The sequence below is a fragment of the Marmota flaviventris genome, chromosome X (assembly GCF_047511675.1).
Source record: "Marmota flaviventris isolate mMarFla1 chromosome X, mMarFla1.hap1, whole genome shotgun sequence".
Lineage (NCBI taxonomy): Eukaryota > Metazoa > Chordata > Mammalia > Rodentia > Sciuridae > Marmota > Marmota flaviventris.
Window position 1 is genome coordinate 55,858,428 of NC_092518.1, and position 19,789 is coordinate 55,878,216.

The 19,789-nt window shown below is 37.1% G+C and overlaps 1 long non-coding RNA gene across 1 annotated transcript in view; it reads left to right on the forward strand.

Moving 5' to 3' along the window:
- Nucleotides 1-796: 796 nt before the first annotated feature.
- Nucleotides 797-19,789, forward strand: part of LOC139703090 (uncharacterized) — a 639,290-nt gene continuing 620,297 nt past the window's right edge. The window contains exon 1 of the long non-coding RNA XR_011705579.1: nucleotides 797-827. This is a non-coding gene — a long non-coding RNA (uncharacterized lncRNA). The remainder of the gene's footprint in view (nucleotides 828-19,789) is intronic.

Below are 19,789 nucleotides of genomic sequence, written 5' to 3' on the forward strand. Positions count from 1 at the left end.
GCAGAATCACATCGGTTACACATCCACATTTTTACATAATGCCCTATTAGTAACTGTTGTATTCTGCTACCTTTCCTATCCTCTACTATCCCCCCTCCCCTCCCCTCCCATCTTCTCTCTCTACCCCATCTACTATAATTCATTTCTCTCCTTGTTTATTTTCCCATTCCCCTCACAGCCTCTTATATGTAATTTTGTATAACAATGAGGGTCTCCCTCCATTACCATGCAATTTCCCTTTTCTCTCCCTTTCCCTCCCACCTCATGTCTCTGTTTAATGTTAATCTTTTCTTCCTGCTCTTCCTCCCTGCTCTGTTCTTAGTTGCTCTCATTATATCAAAGAAGACATTTGGTATTTGTTTTTTAGGGATTGGCTAGCTTCACTAAGCATAATCTGCTCTAGTGCCATTCATTTCCCTGCAAATTCCATGATTTTGTCATTTTTTAGTTCTGCGTAATACTCCATGGTGTATAAATGCCACATTTTTTTTATCCATTCATCTATTGAAGGTCATCTGGGTTGGTTCCACAGTCTAGCAATTGTGAATTGTGCTGCTATGAACATTGATGTGGCAGTATCCCTGTAGTACGCTCTTTTAAGGTCTTCAGGGAACAGTCCGAGAAGGGCAATAGCTGGGTCAAATGGTGGTTCCATTCCCAGCTTTCCCAGGAATCTCCATACTGCTTTCCAAATTGGCCGCACCAGTTTGCAGTCCCACCAGCAATGTACAAGAGTACCCTTTTCCCCACATCCTCGCCAGAACTTGTTGTTGTTTGACTTCATAATGGCTGCCACTCTTACTGGAGTGAGATGGTATCTTAGGGTGGTTATGATTTGCATTTCTCTGACTGCTAGAGATGATGAGCATTTTTTCATGTACTTGTTGATTGATTGTATGTCCTCCTCTGAGAAGTGTCTGTTCAGGTCCTTGGCCCATTTGTTGATTGGGTTATTTGTTATCTTATTGTCTAATTTTTTGAGTTCTTTATATACTCTGGATATTAGGGCTCTATCTGAAGTGTGAGGAGTAAAAATTTGTTCCCATGATGTAGGCTCCCTATTTACCTCTCTTATTGTTTCTTTTGCTGAGAAAAAACTTTTCAGTTTAAGTAAGTCCCATTTGTTGATTCTTGTTATTAACTCTTGTGCTATGGGTGTCCTATTAAAGAATTTGGAGCCCGACCCCACAATATGTAGATTGGAGCCAACTTTTTCTTCTATCAGACGCAGAGTCTCTGATTTGATATCTAGCTCCTTGATCCACGTTGAGTTAACTTTTGTGCATGGCGAGAGGAGGGGATTCACTTTCATTTTGTTGCATATGGATTTCCAGTTTTCCCAGCACCATTTGTTGAATATGCTATCCTTCCTCCATTGCATGCTTTTAGCTCCTTTATCAAATACAAGATAGTTGTAGCTTTGTGGATTAGTCTCTGTGTCCTCTATTCTGTACCATTGGTCCACCCGCCTGTTTTGGTACCAGTACCATGCTGTTTTTGTTACTATTGCTCTGTAATATAGTTTGAAGTCTGGTATCGCTATACCGCCTGATTCACATTTCCTGCTTAGCATTGTTTTTGCTATTCTGGGTCTTTTATTTTTCCATATGAATTTCATGATTGCTTTCTCTATTTCTACAAGAAATGCCGTTGGGATTTTGATTGGCATTGCATTAAACCTATAGAGAACTTTTTGGTAATATCGCCATTTTGATGATGTTAGTTCTGCCTATCCATGAACAGGGTATATTTTTCCATCTTCTAAGATCTTCTTCTACTTCTCTTTTTAGGGTTCTGTAGTTTTCATTGTATAAATCTTTCACCTCTTTTGTTAGGTTGATTCCCAAGTATTTTATTTTTTTGAGGATATTGTGAATGGAGTGTTTTTCCTCATTTCCATTTCAGAGGTTTTGTCACTGATATACAGAAATGCCTTTGATTTATGCGTGTTGATTTTATATCCTGCCACTTTGCTGAATTCATTTATTAGTTCTAGTAGTTTTTTTGTAAACCCTTTTGGGTCTTCTAGGTATAGAATCATGTAATCCGCAAATAGTGATAATTTAAGTTCTTCTTTTCCTATTTTTATGCCTTTAATTTCTTTCGTCTGTCTAATTGCTCTGGCCAGTGTTTCGAGAACTATATTGAATAGAAGTGGTGATAGAGGGCATCCCTGTCTTGTTCCAGATTTTAGAGGGAATGCCTTCAATTCTTCTCCATTCAGAATGATGCTAGTCTGAGGCTTAGCATAGATAGCTTTTACAATGTCGAGGTAAGTTCCTGTTATCCTTAGTTTTTCTAATGTTTTGAACATAAAGGGATGCTGTACTTTGTCGAATACTTTTTCTGCGTCTATCGAGATGATCATATGGTTCTTATCTTTAAGTCTATTGATGTGGTGAATAACATTTATTGATTTCCGTATATTGAACCATCCTTGCATCCCAGGGATGAATCCTACTTGATCATGCTGCACAATTTTTTTGATGTGCCTTTGTATCCGATTCGCCAGAATTTTATTGAGGATTTTTGCAACTAGGTTCATCAGAGATATTGGTCTGTAGTTTTCTTTCTTTGAGGTGTCTTTGTCTGGTTTCGGAATCAGGGTGATGTTGGCCTCATAGAATGAATTTGGCAGAGCTCCCTCTTTTTCTATTTCCTGAAATAACTTGAAAAGTATTGGTATTAATTCTTCTTTAAAGGTTTTGTAAAACTCCGCTGTATACCCATCCGGTCCTGGGCTTTTCTTGGTTGGTAGTCTTTTGATTGCTTCTTCTATTTCATCCATTGATATTGGTCTGTTTAAGTTGTGAGTCTCCTCCTGACTCAGTCTGGGCAAATCATATGACTTAAGAAATTGATCGATGTCTTCACTATCTTCTATTTTATTGGAATATAGGTTTTCAAAATAATTTCTAATTGTCTTCTGTATTTCTGTAGCGTCTGTTGTGATATTGCCTTTTTCATCCCGTATGTTAGTAATTTGAGTTCTCTCTCTTCTTCTCTTCGTTAGCATGGCTAAGGGTCTGTCGATCTTATTTATTTTTTCGAAGAACCAACTTTTAGTTTTGTTAATTTTTTCAATGGTTTCTTTTGTTTCAATTTCGTTGATTTCCGCTCTGATTTTAATTATTTCTTCTCTTCTGCTACATTTGCTGTTGTTTTGCTCTTCCTTTTCTAGGGCTTTGAGATGAAGTGTGAGCTCATTTATTTGTTGGTTTTTCCTTTTTTTGAGGAATGACCTCCAGGCGATGAATTTCCCTCTTAAAACTGCTTTCATTGTGTCCCATAGGTTCCGAAATGTTATGTCTGTATTTTCATTTATCTCTAAGAATTTTTTGATTTCCTCCTTTATGTCTTCTGTAACCCATTGATCGTTCAGTAACATATTGTTCATTTTCCATGTGATGTAGGATTTTTCCTTCCTTCTTTTCTCATTGATTTCCAGTTTCATTCCATTATGATCAGATAGAATGCATGGTATTATCTCCACCCCTTTATATTTACTGAGGGTTGCCCTATGGCATAATATATGGTCTATTTTTGAGAAGGATCCATGTGCTGCTGAGAAAAAAGTATATCCACTTGATGATGGTTGATATATTCTATATATGTCAGTTAAGTCTAGGTTATTGATTGTGGTATTGAGTTCTATAGTTTCTTTATTCAACTTTTGTTTGGAGGATCTGTCCAATGGTGAGAGAGGTGTGTTGAAGTCACCCATAATTATTGTGTTGTGGTCTATTTGATTCTTGAACTTGAGAATTTGTTTTATGAACGTCGCAGCACCATTATTTGGTGCATAAATATTGATAATTGTTATGTCTTGTTGGTGAATGGTTCCTTTTAACAGGATATAATGTCCTTCCTTATCCCTTTTGATTAACTTAGTCTTGAAGTTGATTTTATTCGATATGAGGATGGCCACCCCTGCTTGCTTACGAGGACTGTGTGTGTGGTATATTATTTCCCAACCTTTAACCTTCAGCCTGTGTATGTCTTTTCCAATCAGATGTGTCTCCTGGAGGCAGCATATTGTTGGATTTGTTTTTTTAATCCATGTTACCTGCCCATGTCACTTTATTGGAGAGTTTAAGCCATTAACGTTTAGAGTTACTATTGATACATGGTTTGTACTTCCAGCCATGTTTGATTATTTATCTTCTTTTTTTTTAATTTAGTTTGTTTCTCCATGATTAGCTTTCCCCCCGCCCTCTGTCTTTACAGAGGCACTTCCCACTGATGGTTTTGGTTATTGTTTTTCATTTCTTCCTCGTGTAGTGTTTTGCTCAAGATGCTTTGCAATGCTCGTTTTCTGGCTGCAAATTCTTTTAGCTTTTGTTTATCATGAAAGATTTTTATTTTGTTGTTGTACCTGAAGCTTAATTTTGCTGGATACAGAATTCTTGGTTGGCATCCATTGTCTTTCAGTGTTTGAAATACGTTGTTCCAGGATCTTCTCGCTTTCAGCGTCTGTGATGAAAAATCCGTTGTTAACCTTATTGGTTTACCCTGAATGTAATCTGCCTCCTTTCTCTTGTAGCTTTTAATATTTTCTCTTTGTTCTGTATATTGGATATCTTCATAACAATGTGTCTTGGCGTTGGTCTACTGTGATTTTGTGTGCTCGGTGTCCTGTATGCATCTACAATTTGTATATCCGTTTCCTTTTTTATTTCTGGAAAGTTTTCTGTAATTATTTCATTCAGCAGGTTACTCATTCCCTTGGTTTGAATCTCTGTACCTTCCTCTATCCCAATGACTCGTAAGTTTGGTTTTTTTATGTTATCCCATATCTCTTGGATGTTTTTCTCGTGATTTTTTACCAGCCTTTCTGAGTTGGCTAGACTCTTTTCAAGATGATATATTTTGTCTTCATTATCTGATGTTCTGGCTTCTACTTGCTCCACTCTGTTAGTGATACTCTCAATTGAGTTTTTAATTTGGTTTATCGTTTCCTTCATTTCTAGAATTATTGTTTGTTTTTTTTATAATCTCTATCTCCTGATAAAGATGCTTAACTTCTTCTTTTATCTGTTTATGTAATTCATTTTCAATGTGTTCTTTCACTGTTTGGATTTGCTCTCTCGTATCCTCTTTAAGGTTCCATTCCATCTGTCTAAGGTATTCCTTGAGTTCTTTATATGACCATTTTTCTGATGACTCTAGGTCCTCCTGAGTATTTAGGCTGTCCTTCATTGTTTGTACTCCTTTTCTTCCTTGCTTTTTTATGCTGCTCATGTTACTTCTTGTTCTGTTTGACTGCTGAGTTACTGTTTACTCTTATAAATTTATTTGATGCTTGGGAGGAAAGATATTAGAAGGGAAGGGAAGAAGTCACTAAAGAGAATGAGAGTAGGCAGGTAGAATTCAAGGAAGGGGGAATAAGAAAATTGAAAAGAAATGAAAAGACAAAAGAAAAAAAATAGAAAATAAAGAAAGAGGAAAAAAAATTTAAAAAATAATGATAAGAAAAAAATGAAAATTAAAATTAAAAAAAATAATAATAATAAAATAAAAAAAATTAAAGAACAACAACAGCAACAAAGAAATGAAAATGAAAGAAAAAGAAAAAAAAATAATAAATGCAGTCATAGAGTTCGATTAACTTCTCTTCCAGTAGGTGGAGCTGTGCCCACTGGGCCAAGCTTCTCCTCTCAATAGGTGGGAACCAATCACTGTGCAGCAGCTCTTCCTCCCAGACTGGGCGGGTCTCCAATCCTGAGTGCCTAGGGCCTTCTCTTGTGTTCCTCAAGCCAGGCCCCACTAACCTGTGACGCTCACCACAATACTGGCTACACGCCAGGTCTGCTGCTCCTGGGAGCCCTGTTTTCATGAACGCCTGGGCACACTCTCCCTGTTTGCCTCCCTCAGACCCTAAGTTTGTAGAGCTTGGGGCTGAGAACCCCCAGCGAATTTGCTTGCCCTCCGGTAGCCATGACCCCGGTAGCTGGTGCAAGAGACCTCAGTTGTCAGCACTGGTGGGAGCGGTAGCCGGGAGTTCCGCGCCATGAGTCCCGCGCCACTCCTGATTCCCTCAGTCTGGCTATCGCGCTCACTGGATTGCTGGGAGGGGCCCTTAAGGTTTCCCCGCTGTGTGGAGAGAGATGGCTAGGGGATTACACACCTGTTGCGCTGGTTTCAATGAAGTTATCTCCTCCGCCCGTGACGTCAGTTCTCTGCCATGGTGGTATCCCATGCAAATGGTGACCATTCGTTCCCTTTGCCGGGTGACCAATGCAACGGGTGGGTCCTGACTGTCTCTCCCAAGCCCCGTTTCAATCCTGTGGCCACTGCCTATGAAGGCTCAGTTGGCTTTTACCTCTGTAAGTTCAGACGGGCCGACCAGTTATTTCAGCGGGATCGTTAGTGCTGAGTCACGAGAAGCAGGCGAACCGGAGCTTTAATGCAGCCGATCGATCCGGGCTCGGTGTGTGTTCTGAGGGGCCCAGACTGTTTGCCCCAGATCCACGTCAGCTCAGCATTGCCTAGTGATCCTGAGCAAACAGCATTTAGACAGTTTATGACTCCCTATGCCCGCACAGCTGAAGAGGTCAGAGACTTGATCTCTCCGCGCCCGCCGCCATGTTGGATCTCCCTGTGTTGTCTTCTCTATTCCATTGATTTTCATGTCTGTTTGGATGCCAATACCATGCTGCTTTTGTTACTATAGCTCTGTAGTATAATTTGAAATCAGGTATTAATATACCTCCAGCATCATTCTTCTTGCTCAGTATTGCTTTGGCTCTTTTGAGTCTCTTTTTCTCCTAAATGAATTTTAGAACTGTTCCAGTTCTGTGAAAAATGTCATTGGCTTTTTTTTTTTTTGGTGATTGCATTGAATATGTTTAAAACATTAATTCTGCCTATTCAAGAGCATGGAAGGTCTTTGCACTTTCTAAGGTATTCTTCAATTTCTTGCTTCAGCATTCTATAGTTTTCATTGACAAGGTCTTTCTCTTCCTTGATTAGATTTATTCCCAAGTATTTCATTTTATTTTTGAAGTTCTTGTAGTGTTTTCCTGATTTCTTTCTCAACAGGCTCATTATTGGAGTATAGGAAAACTATTGACTTTTGTATGTTGATTTTATATCCTATTACTGCTTTGATTTTTAAAAATCAATTCTAGTAGTCTTCTGGTCAAGTTTATTGGGTCTTCTAGATATAGGATCACTTCATCACCAAACAGATGTAATTTTACTTCTGTGTATTTTCTTTTTATCCCTTTAATTTTCATTTCTTGCCTGATTCCTCTGGCTAGAGTTTCAAGAAATGTATTGAATAAAAGTAGTGAGAATGGGCAGCCTTGTTTTCTTCCTGATTTTAGAGGAAATGCTTTTAGTTTTCCTCTATTCAGTATGACGTTGATTTAGTGTTTGTTATATATAGCCTTTATAATGTTGAGGTAAGCTCCATGTAGCTCTATTCTCTCAAAAGTTTTTAACATAAATGGTGCTGGATTTTGTCAAAGGCTTTTCCTCCATCTATTGAGATAATCATGTGATTCTTTAATTCTATTTTTTTGTGGTGAATTACATTTATTGATTTGTATCTGTTGAACCAACTCTGCATCCCTGGGATGAAACCCACTTGATCTTGGTGCATTATCTTCTTAATATGTTTTTGAATGTGGTTTGCTAATATTTTATTAAGGATTTTTGCATCTGTATTCACCAGGGATATTAGTCTGTAGTTTTTTTTCCCTTTGACATGTCTGTCTGGATTTGGTATCAGGGTAATCCTAGCTTCAGAGAATGATTTTAGGGGTGTTTCTTCCCTTTTTGTATCATGAAATAATTTGAGGAAGATTGGCATTAGTTCTTGGCAAATTTCTTTAAAAGTCTGGTAGAACTCAATAGAGAATCCATCTGGTCCTGGGCTTTTCTTGGTTGGAAGGCTTTTAATTGCTGCTTCAGTCTTGGCACTTGCTATTGATATGTTTAGGTTTTCTATATCCTCATGGTTCAATTTGACAAATTAGAAATTTGTCAGTGAGTTATGGTTTGGATGTGGTGTCCCCCAAAAGCTCACATGTGAGACAATGCAAGAAGGTTCAGAGGAGAAATAATTGTGTTATGGTAGCTTTAACCTAATCAGTGATATAATCACCTGATGGGATTGAGTGGGAACTAAAGACAGGTGCAGTGTGGCTTTGGGGTATAAGTTTTATCTGGCAAGTGGAGATCTCTTTGCTTTCTGACCCTCGTGTGAGCTACTTCCCTCTGCCACACTCTTCCACTATGATGTCCTGCCTCACCTTGAGCCTCAAGGAATGGAGCCTGCTGTCTATGGATTGAAACTGTGAGCCCCAAATAAACTTTTCCTCCTCTATAATTGTGCTGATTGGGTCTTTTAGTTGCAGTGGTGGAAAAGCTAACTAAAATACAATATCTTCTAGATTTTCCCATTGATTGCAGTATACATTTTCAAAACAGTTTCTAATGATATCTGGATATCAGAAGTATCTGTGGTGATATCTCCTCTTTCATGTCTTAAGTTTATTAATTTAGGTATTCTCTTTATTTTGGTTAGTTTGGATAAGATTTTATTAATCTTGTTTATATTTTCATAGAACTGATTTTTTTGTTGCATTGATCTTATAATTGTTTTTTGTTTTCAGTTTCATTAATTTCAGCTCTGATATTATTTGTCTCCTACTTATTTTGAAATCAGCATGTACTTCCTTTTCTAGGGTTTTGAGTTATAAAATTAGATCATTTATTTTGGGATCTTTCTATTTATTTTAATTTAGGCATTGAATGCTATAAACTTTCCTCTTAGAATCACTGTCATACTGTCCTAGAGATTTTGATATGTTGTATCTCTGTTTTCATTTGTTTCCAAGATTTAAAAACTTTCTTCCCTGATTTATTTTATAGCCTATTCCTCATTTGAAAGTGTATTATTTAGTCTCCAGGTTTTCAGATGACTTCTTACTTTTTATATTTTTATTGATTTCATTCATTTTATTGATTTTATTTATTCCATTATGATCTGATAATATACAAGGTATTATCTCTATATTTTATTTGCTAAGATTTGATTTGTGTCCTAAAATATGGTCTAGTTTTTAAAAAGTCCCATGTGCATCTGAGGAGGAAGTGAATTCAGTTGTTGTTGGAACATTCTATAGATGTTGGTTAGGTCCATTTGAATAATATTGAAGAGTCTTAGTTTATGTCTGGATGAGCTGTCTATTGGTAAGAGAGTTATGTTGGAATCACTCAGTATTATTGTATTGGGGCCTATTTGATTCTTTATATTGAATAGGATTTGTTTGTTTATGTAGGTGCACCAAAGTTAAGGGCATAAATATTTAAAACCATTATATCTTGTTGCTGAATGATTACCTTAAGCTGTATGAAGTAACCTTTTTTGTCTCCTTTGATTAATTTTTGCTTGAAGTCTACTTTGTCAGTTCTGAGATTAGCTACTCTTGCTTTCTTTGAGTCTTAATTTTCATGGTTCACCTTTTTCCATCCTTTCACCTATAGCCTTGGATACATTTGCCTGTAAAGTGAGTCCCTTGTAACCATCACATGGTTAGGTCTTGTTTAATAATATATTTGGCCAATCTATGTGTTTTGATGGGGTAGTTTAGATTGTTTATATTCAGTATTATCATAGAGAAATGATTTTTATTTTCTGCCATTTTGATTGATTTCTCATTAATCCAGACTTGATTCTCCTTTAACTGACTATTCTTCTAATGAGATTTATCCATATGCTGGCTCTGATATTTATTTTTCATTTCTTCTAGGTGAAATATCTCATTGAGTATGTTTTGTAGAGCTCTTAATAGTTATGAAGTCTTTTAGTTTCTGTTTATCATGGAAAGTTTTTTATTTCATTTTCAATTCTGAAGGGTAGCTTTGCTAAATACAGCAATCTTGGTTGGAATTCATTATCTTTCAGGGCTTGGCATATATTATTTTAATCCCTCCTGACTTTCAGGGTACAGGCTGAGAAATCAGTACAAATTCTTAATCAGCTTACTTCTAAATCTAAGTTGCCATTTTTCTTTTGTAACTTTTACAATTTTATCATTGTTCTATATATTTGGTATTTTATTTATAACACGTCTTGAAGAGGATTTTATTTTGATCTTGCCTATTTGAAGTTATGAATGCATCTTGTTTTTGGATTTCCATATCATTCCTGAGGTTTTTCTGATATTTAATTGAAGACTTTGCACATTCCTTTAGTTTGTATTTCATTTCTTTCATATACAACAATGATTCTTAGATTTGGTTTCTTAATGTTTTTGCAGATTATTTGAATATTCTCGTCATAGTCTCAACACCTTTTCTTTATTGTCTATTTTATTTTCAAGATTATATACTTTGTCTTTGAGGCCTGAATTGTTCTTCAAAGTGATCTAATTCATTGGTAATTCTTTCAATTGAATTTTTAATTTAATTTATTGAGTCTTTCATTTCCAGGAATTCTGTTTTGTTCTTTTTCAGAGACTCTATCTCTTTATTGAAATGTTCTTTCACTTCCTTTGTATTCTCTCTCAGTGTATTCCCTGGATCTTCTTTTAGTTAATTGGGGATTTTAATTATCAACTTTCTAAATTCATTTTCTGACATTTCTTCTACTGTGCTATCCACGGTTTTGTTGTATTGTGAGATTATTGGAGTGGCTTGTTTCCTTGAGTTTTCATATTGTTATTATTTTTTAAAAAATGTAGTTATAGGTGGACAGAATGCCTTTATTTTATTTGTTCATTTATATGTGGTGCTAAGGATTAAACCCAGTGCCTCACATATGTTAGGCAACCACTCTGCCACTGAGCTACAGGCCCAGCCTGTTAGTATTTTTGCCCATCTTCTGGGGTGATTATCTCTTCTACTTATATATAAGGAAATTTTTAGTGAGATGCCTTTTCTTTACTATGTGTCCTGGGTTGAGTGAATGAATGTCTTGATGTTAGTATTTTCACTCAATTTAAATTTGCAACTATATCCAGTCTCTAATACCACATTGAGAAGAAGTACTAATACCAAATAATTATAGCTACTTGAGAATAATGTCTTATACTACTAAATTCTTTAAAAAACTTGTTAACAATGTTCTTCAGCAGCCCTGCTAATCTATTATTTCTTGGTCAGTTTTTTGAAGTAGTGTTCTTTCTGGGGTTCAGATATTATGAAGTTTGTTTACTCTCAATTTGGATCCAAAGTGTTCAAATTTGTTAGAGGAGTCTGCATGCAGAGTTTCACTAGCTTCTTGGCTGGACATCTCTGATGCTGCCCTCTTTCTGGGAGACTCAGAATATGTGCTTACATTAGGAGGGTGGAATGATTCAGACTAAGCTACAATCATTTCTAGGCTTTGAAGAGATAAGAGATGACACAGAGCTCAACATATTTCATCTGATTTTTTTTGGAGGGCAGGTACTGTGATTGAACTCAGGGGCACTCAACAACTCAGCCACACCCCCAGGATTTTTTTGTGTGTTTATTTAGAGACACGGTCTCACTGAGTTGCTTAGTGCCTTGCTGTTACTGAGGCTGGCTTTGAACTTAAAATCCTCCTGCTTCATCCTCTAGGGCCTCTAGGATTACAGGCATGTGCCACTGTGTCTCATTTACCTCTAAGAATTTTTTAATCTCTTTCCTTATGTCTTCTGCTATTCATTATTCATTCAATAGTATATTATTTAGTCTCCATGTGTTAGAGTAACTCCTATTTTTATTTTATCATTTATTTCTAATTTCATATATGGTGATCTGATAGAATGTGTTGAGAGCCACAGCCGAAGGGGCCCCAGCAAACTTCCAGCTGCCAGCAATCCAGCTGCCGGCTGATGATTGGCTCACAGCGGCCCCAGCAACATCTAGCTGATTGGCTCCTCGGCCCCAGCAACATCTAGCTGATTGGCTCCTCTGCGGTGATGCTCATTGGACTGTTTCCCTGCCCTTTCAGACCACGGAGCTGCTCATTGGGGGACTTTTTGGCTCTGACGTGACCCAGCCAATCGGCCTCAAGAGCAGGAGGATTGTGGGAGGTGGAGAGAAGCTTGTGGGGGGAGAGACAGGCTTGTGAAAAGCCGGTGGTGGCAGTTGAGGCTCTGAGGGGTTTTTCCTGAGAGGCTGTTTGTTTGGCGTGTTTGGTTCTAAAAATAAAGTTAGTTTCTTTTGACAAGTGGCTCCTGATTGTGCCCAGCCAGACTGCGGCATTTGGTGGCCCGTACGGGGAACGAACCCGCGACCTTGAATGCTCCAAATATATTCACTGATGGGTCAAATAATGGTACAGCAGCAGTAGTTACCCCTGATCAAACTTTTACATTTTTAGTACCCAAACAATCAGCTCAAAAGGTAGAGCTTAATGCAGTTTTACAAGCTTTTGTGATGTTTAAAGATTCTGTATTTAATTTATTTTCTGATAGTCAGTATGTAGTTAATGCTATAGTATCTCTTGAAGATGCTGGTAGGATTTCCCCTTCTTCTACTGTTTTCTCTTTGCTTTCCACTATACAAAGTCTAATCTGGGACAGAAAAGATCCATTCTTTATAGGACATATCAGGGCACATACAGGATTGCCTGGAGCCCTTAGTTTGGGCAATGATTTAGCAGATAAAACTACACATGACATACATATTTTCTCTACACTAGAAGAAGCTATAAATTTTCATAAAAAGTTCCATGTCAATGCTAATACTTTACAAAAGCGTTTTAAAATAACTAAGGAACAAGCTAGACAAATAATAAAACAATGTCAAAATTCTGTGACCTTTTTACCACAAGTTAATCTTGGAGTCAATCCTAGAGGATTGATACCTAACCATATTTGGCAGATGGACGTCACACACTTGCCAGAATTTGGAAAATTAAAATATTTGCATGTTACAGTTGATACTTCTTCTGGATTTTTGATGGGCTCCCTTCATGCCGGAGAAAAAACTAAAGATGTTATAGCTCATTGCTTACAAAATTTTGCCACTGTGGGTGTTCCAAAACAGTTAAAAACAGATAATGCCCCTGGTTATACTTCTACCTCTTTTAAACAATTTTGCTCAACATTTGGCATTACTCATATAACAGGAATCCCATACAATCCACAGGGACAAGGCATAGTTGAAAGAGCTCATCAAACTATTAAAATGTACTTATTAAAGCAAAAAGAAGGAATTGGGAAGGGGTATATATTCCCCAAAGATAAACTTAAAATAACCCTTTTTACTCTAAACTTTTTAAATTTGGATTCATCAGGACTTAGTGCTGCGGAAAGGCATATGTGTCCAAAAAATGTACATAAGCCCAAGGTACTTTGGAAGGATATTCTAACAGGACAATGGAAAGGTCCTGACCCAGTAATTGTCTGGAGTCGGGGGTCTGTTTGTGTGTTTCCACAGGGAGAACAGCAGCCGATTTGGATTCCAGAGAGATTAACCAAGGTCCTGACCCAGTGATTGTCTGGAGTCGGGGGTCTGTTTATGTGTTTCCACAGGGAGAACAGCAGCCGATTTGGATTCCAGAAAGATTAACTAAAGCGATTTCTACAGACCAAAAAGAAGATGATTTGGCTCAAATCCATAACAACTGATATCCAAAACTCCAGTTTGGCTATTCTTACATCTGCAACAGAACCAGGATGCTTTTTTCAATATCTATTTTATTATTGCCCTTTGCCATATCATGAAGTTCTATTTTGTTTTTTGAGCTCATACAGACCTAGGTTAATGTTTTGCTGATCAGTTCTATTTTTTGACTATAGAGTTTTTAAACATTGCAATGGAGATTTCACCTGTAAAAAGTTATAAGGCCTTTAGTATAATGTTATGTGTTGTATGTATTATATTATGTGTGCACACTTGTGTTTTGTGTTATATGTTTGAATGTATGTATGTCCATATATCATATATGATGAGCGCTCATGATAAAATGGATCCAAATTTTTTTTCACGTGATTTATATGGTTTAATTTAAATTGGGTAAACAACTGTTGAGGATTGTTTTAATATGTAAACAAAAAAGAAGGTTAACAGATCTGTTTGTTTACTTTCACCTTTCCTTTTCATTATATTTAATAATTCTCTTAAAGATAATGTAAATTGTTAAGAAAATTGTTTTCTTTTAGTGCCTTCTGTAATGTTACATAATTTTTTCTTTAGCCATTATTGCCAGAATTCCTATCTTCATCCCAGTGCCGGTGAAGACAATGTAAATTGTTAAGAAAATTGTTTTCTTTTAGTGCCTTCTGTAATGTTACATAATTTTTTCTTTAGCCATTATTGCCAGAATTCCTATCTTCATCCCAGTGCTGGTGAAGTCAAAGATAAAACCAATCTACAGCTTCTGCAATAGCCATCACTGAACTGCTTGCAGAACTTGCCTGGACACATTGTGAACTCACCTGTATGCATTGTGAACTATCTGTTGGTGCAGCGACTTGTGGTAGTGTTGGGGTATTTTTGCTGATGATGTCATCGGTGGTACAATTTTTCCAAAAGGAGCCGTCAATTGGCTTGGTGTATCTTCCTCCCTTCTGCTTGTCATGATTGTCCAGCTAAAATTTGGGGGCCAACAGAGGTGAGGCAAAGAACCTCACCCCCCCGCTGGTACAAAGACCTCTCCACAGGTGTGGCTGTATATTGGACCGGTAGTCAATGACGGGTAAGATCCAATTGCAATGGTACCAACCTAACGGGTAAGGACCATATGTACTATTGGACAACCTAAGGCAGGCACGGTCCCTAAGCCACATGCTTTTTGTTTAAACAGAGAGGGGGAGATGTTGAGAGCCACAGCCGAAGGGGCCCCAGCAAACTTCCAGCTACCGGCTGATGATTGGCTCACAGCGGCCCCAGCAACATCTAGCTGATTGGCTCCTCTGCGGAGATGCTCATTGGGCTGTTTCCCTGCCCTTTCAGACCACGGAGCTGCTCATTGGGGGACTTTTTTGGCTCCGCCCACGTGACCCAGCCAATCGGCCTCAAGAGCAGGAGGATTGTGGGAGGTGGAGAGAAGCCGGTGGGGGAGAGAGGCTTGTGAAAAGCCGGTGGTGGCAGTTGAGGCTCTGAGGGTTTTTCCTGAGAGGCTGTTTTGTTTGGCGTGTGTGGTTCTAAAAATAAAGTTAGTTTCTTTTGACAAGTGGCTCCTGATTGTGCCCAGCCAGACTGCGGCAGTGGAATAGCTACGTCATATGGTGGTTACATTTGTTATTTTTTGAGGTATTTTCATACTGCTTTCCAAAGTGGTTGTATAAATTTTCAGTCTCATAAACAATGTTTGAGTTCACCTTTTCCTCCACATCCTCACCAGCATTCACTATTATTTGTATTCTTGATGATTGCCATTCTAACTGTAGTGAGATAAAATCTCAGTGTAGTTTTGAGTTGCATTTCCCGTATTGCTAAGGATGTTGAACATTCCTTTATATATTTGTTGGCCATTTATATTTCTTGAGAAATGCTTGTTTAATTTTTCCCACTTTTGATTGTGTTATTTGTTTTTGTGTGTGTGCATCTGATTTTTTTTTAGTTTTTTTAATATATCCTGGGTATTAATGCCCTGTCAGAGAAGTAGTGGGTGAAGATCTTCTCCTATTCTATAAGCCACATTACCAAAAACATTCTAAATATTTGATACAATCTCGTCAAAACACAATTGATATTCTTCACAAAACTGAAAAAAAAAAAAAAAACAGTTCTGAATTTCATTTGGGAGACTAAGAGGTCCAGAATAGCTAATGAATCTTCAACAAGAAAAACAATGCTGGAGGCATCATAATCCCAGACTTCAAATTATATTACAAAGACATAGTAACCAAAAACATCCATGGTATTGGTATAAAATATTTTTAGTTTTGGCTTTTAAAGGCACTTTGATTAAATTATCCATAATGGCTATGCTAATTTACTTTCCCATCAGTTTTCTTTTCTTTTTTTTTAATTTATTTTTTATTGGTTGTTCAAAACATTATAAAGCTATTGACATATCATATTTCATACAATAGATTCAAGTTGGTTATGAACTCCCAATTTTACCCCAAATACAGATGGCAGAATCAAATCGGTTACACATCCACATTTTTACATAATGCCCTATTAGTAACTGTTGTATTCTGCTACCTTTCCTATCCTCTACTATCCCCCCTCCCTCCCCTCCCATCTTCTCTCACTACCTCATCCACTGTAATTCATTTCTCTCCTTGTTTATTTTCCCATTCCCCTCACAACCTCTTATATTAATTTTGTATAACAATGAGGGTCTCCCTCCATTACCATGCAATTTCCCTTTCTCTCCCTTTCCATCCCACCTCATGTATCTGTTTAATGTTAATCTTTTCTTCCTGCTCTTCCTCCCTGCTCTGTTCTTAGTTGCTCTCATTATATCAAAGAAGACATTTGGTATTTGTTTTTTAGGGATTGGCTAGCTTCACTAAGCATAATCTGCTCTAGTGCCATCCATTTCCCTGCAAATTCTATGATTTTGTCATTTTTTAGTTCTGCGTAATACTCCATGGTGTATAAATGCCACATTTTTTTTTATCCATTCATCAATTGAAGGGCATCTGGGTTGGTTCCACAGTCTAGCGATTGTGAATTGTGCTGCTATGAACATCGATGTAGCAGTATCCCTGTAGTATGCTCTTTTAAGGTCTTCAGGGAATAGTCCAAGAAGGGCAATAGCTGGGTCAAATGGTGGTTCCATTCCCAGCTTTCCCAGGAATCTCCATACTGCTTTCCAGATTGGCCGCACCAGTTTGCAGTCCCACCAGCAATGTACAAGAGTACCCTTTTCCCCACATCCTCGCCAGCACTTGTTGTTGTTTGACTTCATAATGGCTGCCAATCTTACTGGAGTGAGATGGTATCTTAGGGTGGTTTTGATTTGCATTTCTCTGACTGCTAGAGATGGTGAGCATTTTTTCATGTACTTGTTGATTGATTGTATATCCTCCTCTGAGAAGTGTCTGTTCAGGTCTTTGGCCCATTTGTTGATTGGGTTATTTCTTTTCTTATTGTTTAATTTTTTGAGTTCTTTGTATACTCTGGATATTAGGGCTCTATCTGAAGTATGAGGAGTAAAAATTTGTTCCCATGATGTAGGCTCCCTATTTACCTCTTTTATTGTTTCTCTTGCTGAGAGAAAACTTTTCAGTTTAAGTAAGTCCCATTTGTTGATTCTTGTTATCAACTTTTGTGCTATGGGTGTCCTATTAAGGAATTTGGAGCCCAACCCTACAATATGTAGATCGGCGCCAACTTTTTCTTCTATCAGACGCAGAGTCTCTGATTTGATATCTAGGTCCTTGATCCATTTTGAGTTAACTTTTGTGCATGGCGAGAGGAGGGGATTCACTTTCATTTTGTTGCATATGGATTTCCAGTTTTCCCAGCACCATTTGTTGAAGATGCTATCCTTCCTCCATTGCATGCTTTTAGCCCCTTTATCAAATATAAGATAGTTGTAGCTTTGTGGATTAGTCTCTGTGTCCTCTATTCTGTACCATTGGTCCACCCGCCTGTTTTGGTACCAGTACCATGCTGTTTTTGTTACTATTGCTCTGTAATATAGTTTTAAGTCTGGTATCGCTATACCGCCTGATTCGCACTTCCTGCTTAGAATTGCTTTTGCTATTCTGGGTCTTTTATTTTTCCATATGAATTTCATGATTGCTTTTTCCATTTCTACAAGAAATGCCGTTGGGATTTTGATTGGCATTGCATTAAACCTATAGAGAACTTTTGGTAATATCGCCATTTTGATGATGTTAGTTCTGCCTATCCATGAACAGGGTATATTTTTCCATCTTCTAAGATCTTCTTCTACTTCTCTTTTTAGGGTTTTGTAGTTTTCATTGTATAAATCTTTCACCTCTTTTGTTAGGTTGATTCCCAAGTATTTTATTTTTTTTTTTTTGAGGATATTGTGAATGGAGTGTTTTTCCTCATTTCCATTTCAGAGGTTTCGTCACTGATATACAGAAATGCCTTTGATTTATGCGTGTTGATTTTATATCCTGCCACTTTGCTGAATTCATTTATTAGTTCTAGTAGTTTTTTTGTAGACCCTTTTGGGTCTTCTAGGTATAGAATCATGTCATCTGCAAATAGTGATAATTTAAGTTCTTCCTTTCCTATTTTTATGCCTTTAATTTCTTTCGTCTGTCTAATTGCTCTGGCCAGTGTTTCGAGAACTATATTGAATAGAAGTGGTGATAGAGGGCATCCCTGTCTTGTTCCAGATTTTAGGGGGAATGCCTTCAATTTTTCTCCATTGAGAATGATGCTAGCCTGAGGCTTAGCATAGATAGCTTTTACTATGTCGAGGTAAGTTCCTGTTATCCCTAGTTTTTCTAATGTTTTGAACATAAAGGGATGCTGTACTTTGTCGAATGCTTTTTCTGCGTCTATGGAGATGATCATATGGTTCTTATTTTTAAGTCTATTGATGTGGTGAATAACATTTATTGATTTCCGTATATTGAACCATCCTTGCATACCAGGGATGAATCCTACTTGATCATGCTGCACAATTTTTTTGATGTGCCTTTGTATCCGATTCGCCAGAATTTTATTGAGGATTTTTGCATCTAGGTTCATCAGAGATATTGGTCTGTAGTTTTCTTTCTTTGAGGTGTCTTTGTCTGGTTTCGGAATCAGGGTGATGTTGGCCTCATAGAATGAATTTGGCAGAGCTCCTTCTTTTTCTATTTCCTGAAATAACTTGAAAAGTATTGGTATTAATTCTTCTTTAAAGGTTTTGTAAAACTCCGCTATATACCCATCCGGTCCTGGGCTTTTCTTGGTTGGAAGTCTTTTGATTGCTTCTTCTATTTCATCTATTGTTATTGGTCTGTTTAAGTTGTGAGTATCCTCCTGACTCAGTCTGGGCAAATCATATGACTTAAGGAATTTATCGATGTCTTCACTATCTTCTATTTTATTGGAATATAGGTTTTCAAAATAATTTCTAATTGTCTTCTGTATTTCTGTAGCGTCTGTTGTGATATTGCCTTTTTCATCCCGTATGTTAGTAATTTGAGTTCTCTCTCTTCTTCTCTTCGTTAGCATGGCTAAGGGTCTGTCGATCTTATTTATTTTTTCAAAGAACCAACTTTTAGTTTTGTTAATTTTTTCAATGGTTTCTTTTGTTTCAATTTCGTTGATTTCCGCTCTGATTTTAATTATTTCTTGCCTTCTGCTACATTTGCTGTTGTTTTGCTCTTCCTTTTCTAGGGCTTTGAGATGAAGTGTGAGCTCATTTATTTGTTGGTTTTTCCTTTTTTTGAGGAATGACCTCCAAGCGATGAATTTCCCTCTTAAAACTGCTTTCATTGTGTCCCATAGATTCCGATATGTTGTGTCTGTATTTTCATTTATCTCTAAGAATTTTTTGATTTCCTCCTTTATTTCTTCTGTAACCCATTGATCATTCAGTAACATATTGTTCATTTTCCATGTGATGTAGGATTTTTCCTTCCTTCTTTTCTCATTGATTTCCAGTTTCATTCGATTATGATCAGATAAAATGCATGGTATTATCTCCACCCCTGTATATTTACTGAGGGTTGCCCTATGGCATAATATATGGTCTATTTTTGAGAAGGATCCATGTGCTGCTGAGAAAAAAGTATATCCACTTGATGATGGTTGATATATTCTATATATGTCAGTTAAGTCTAGGTTGTTGATTGTGATATTGAGTTCTATAGTTTCTTTATTCAGCTTTTGTTTGGAGGATCTGTCCAATGGTGAGAGAGGTGTGTTGAAGTCACCCATAATTATTGTGTTGTGGTCTATTTGATTCTTGAACTTGAGGAGAATTTGT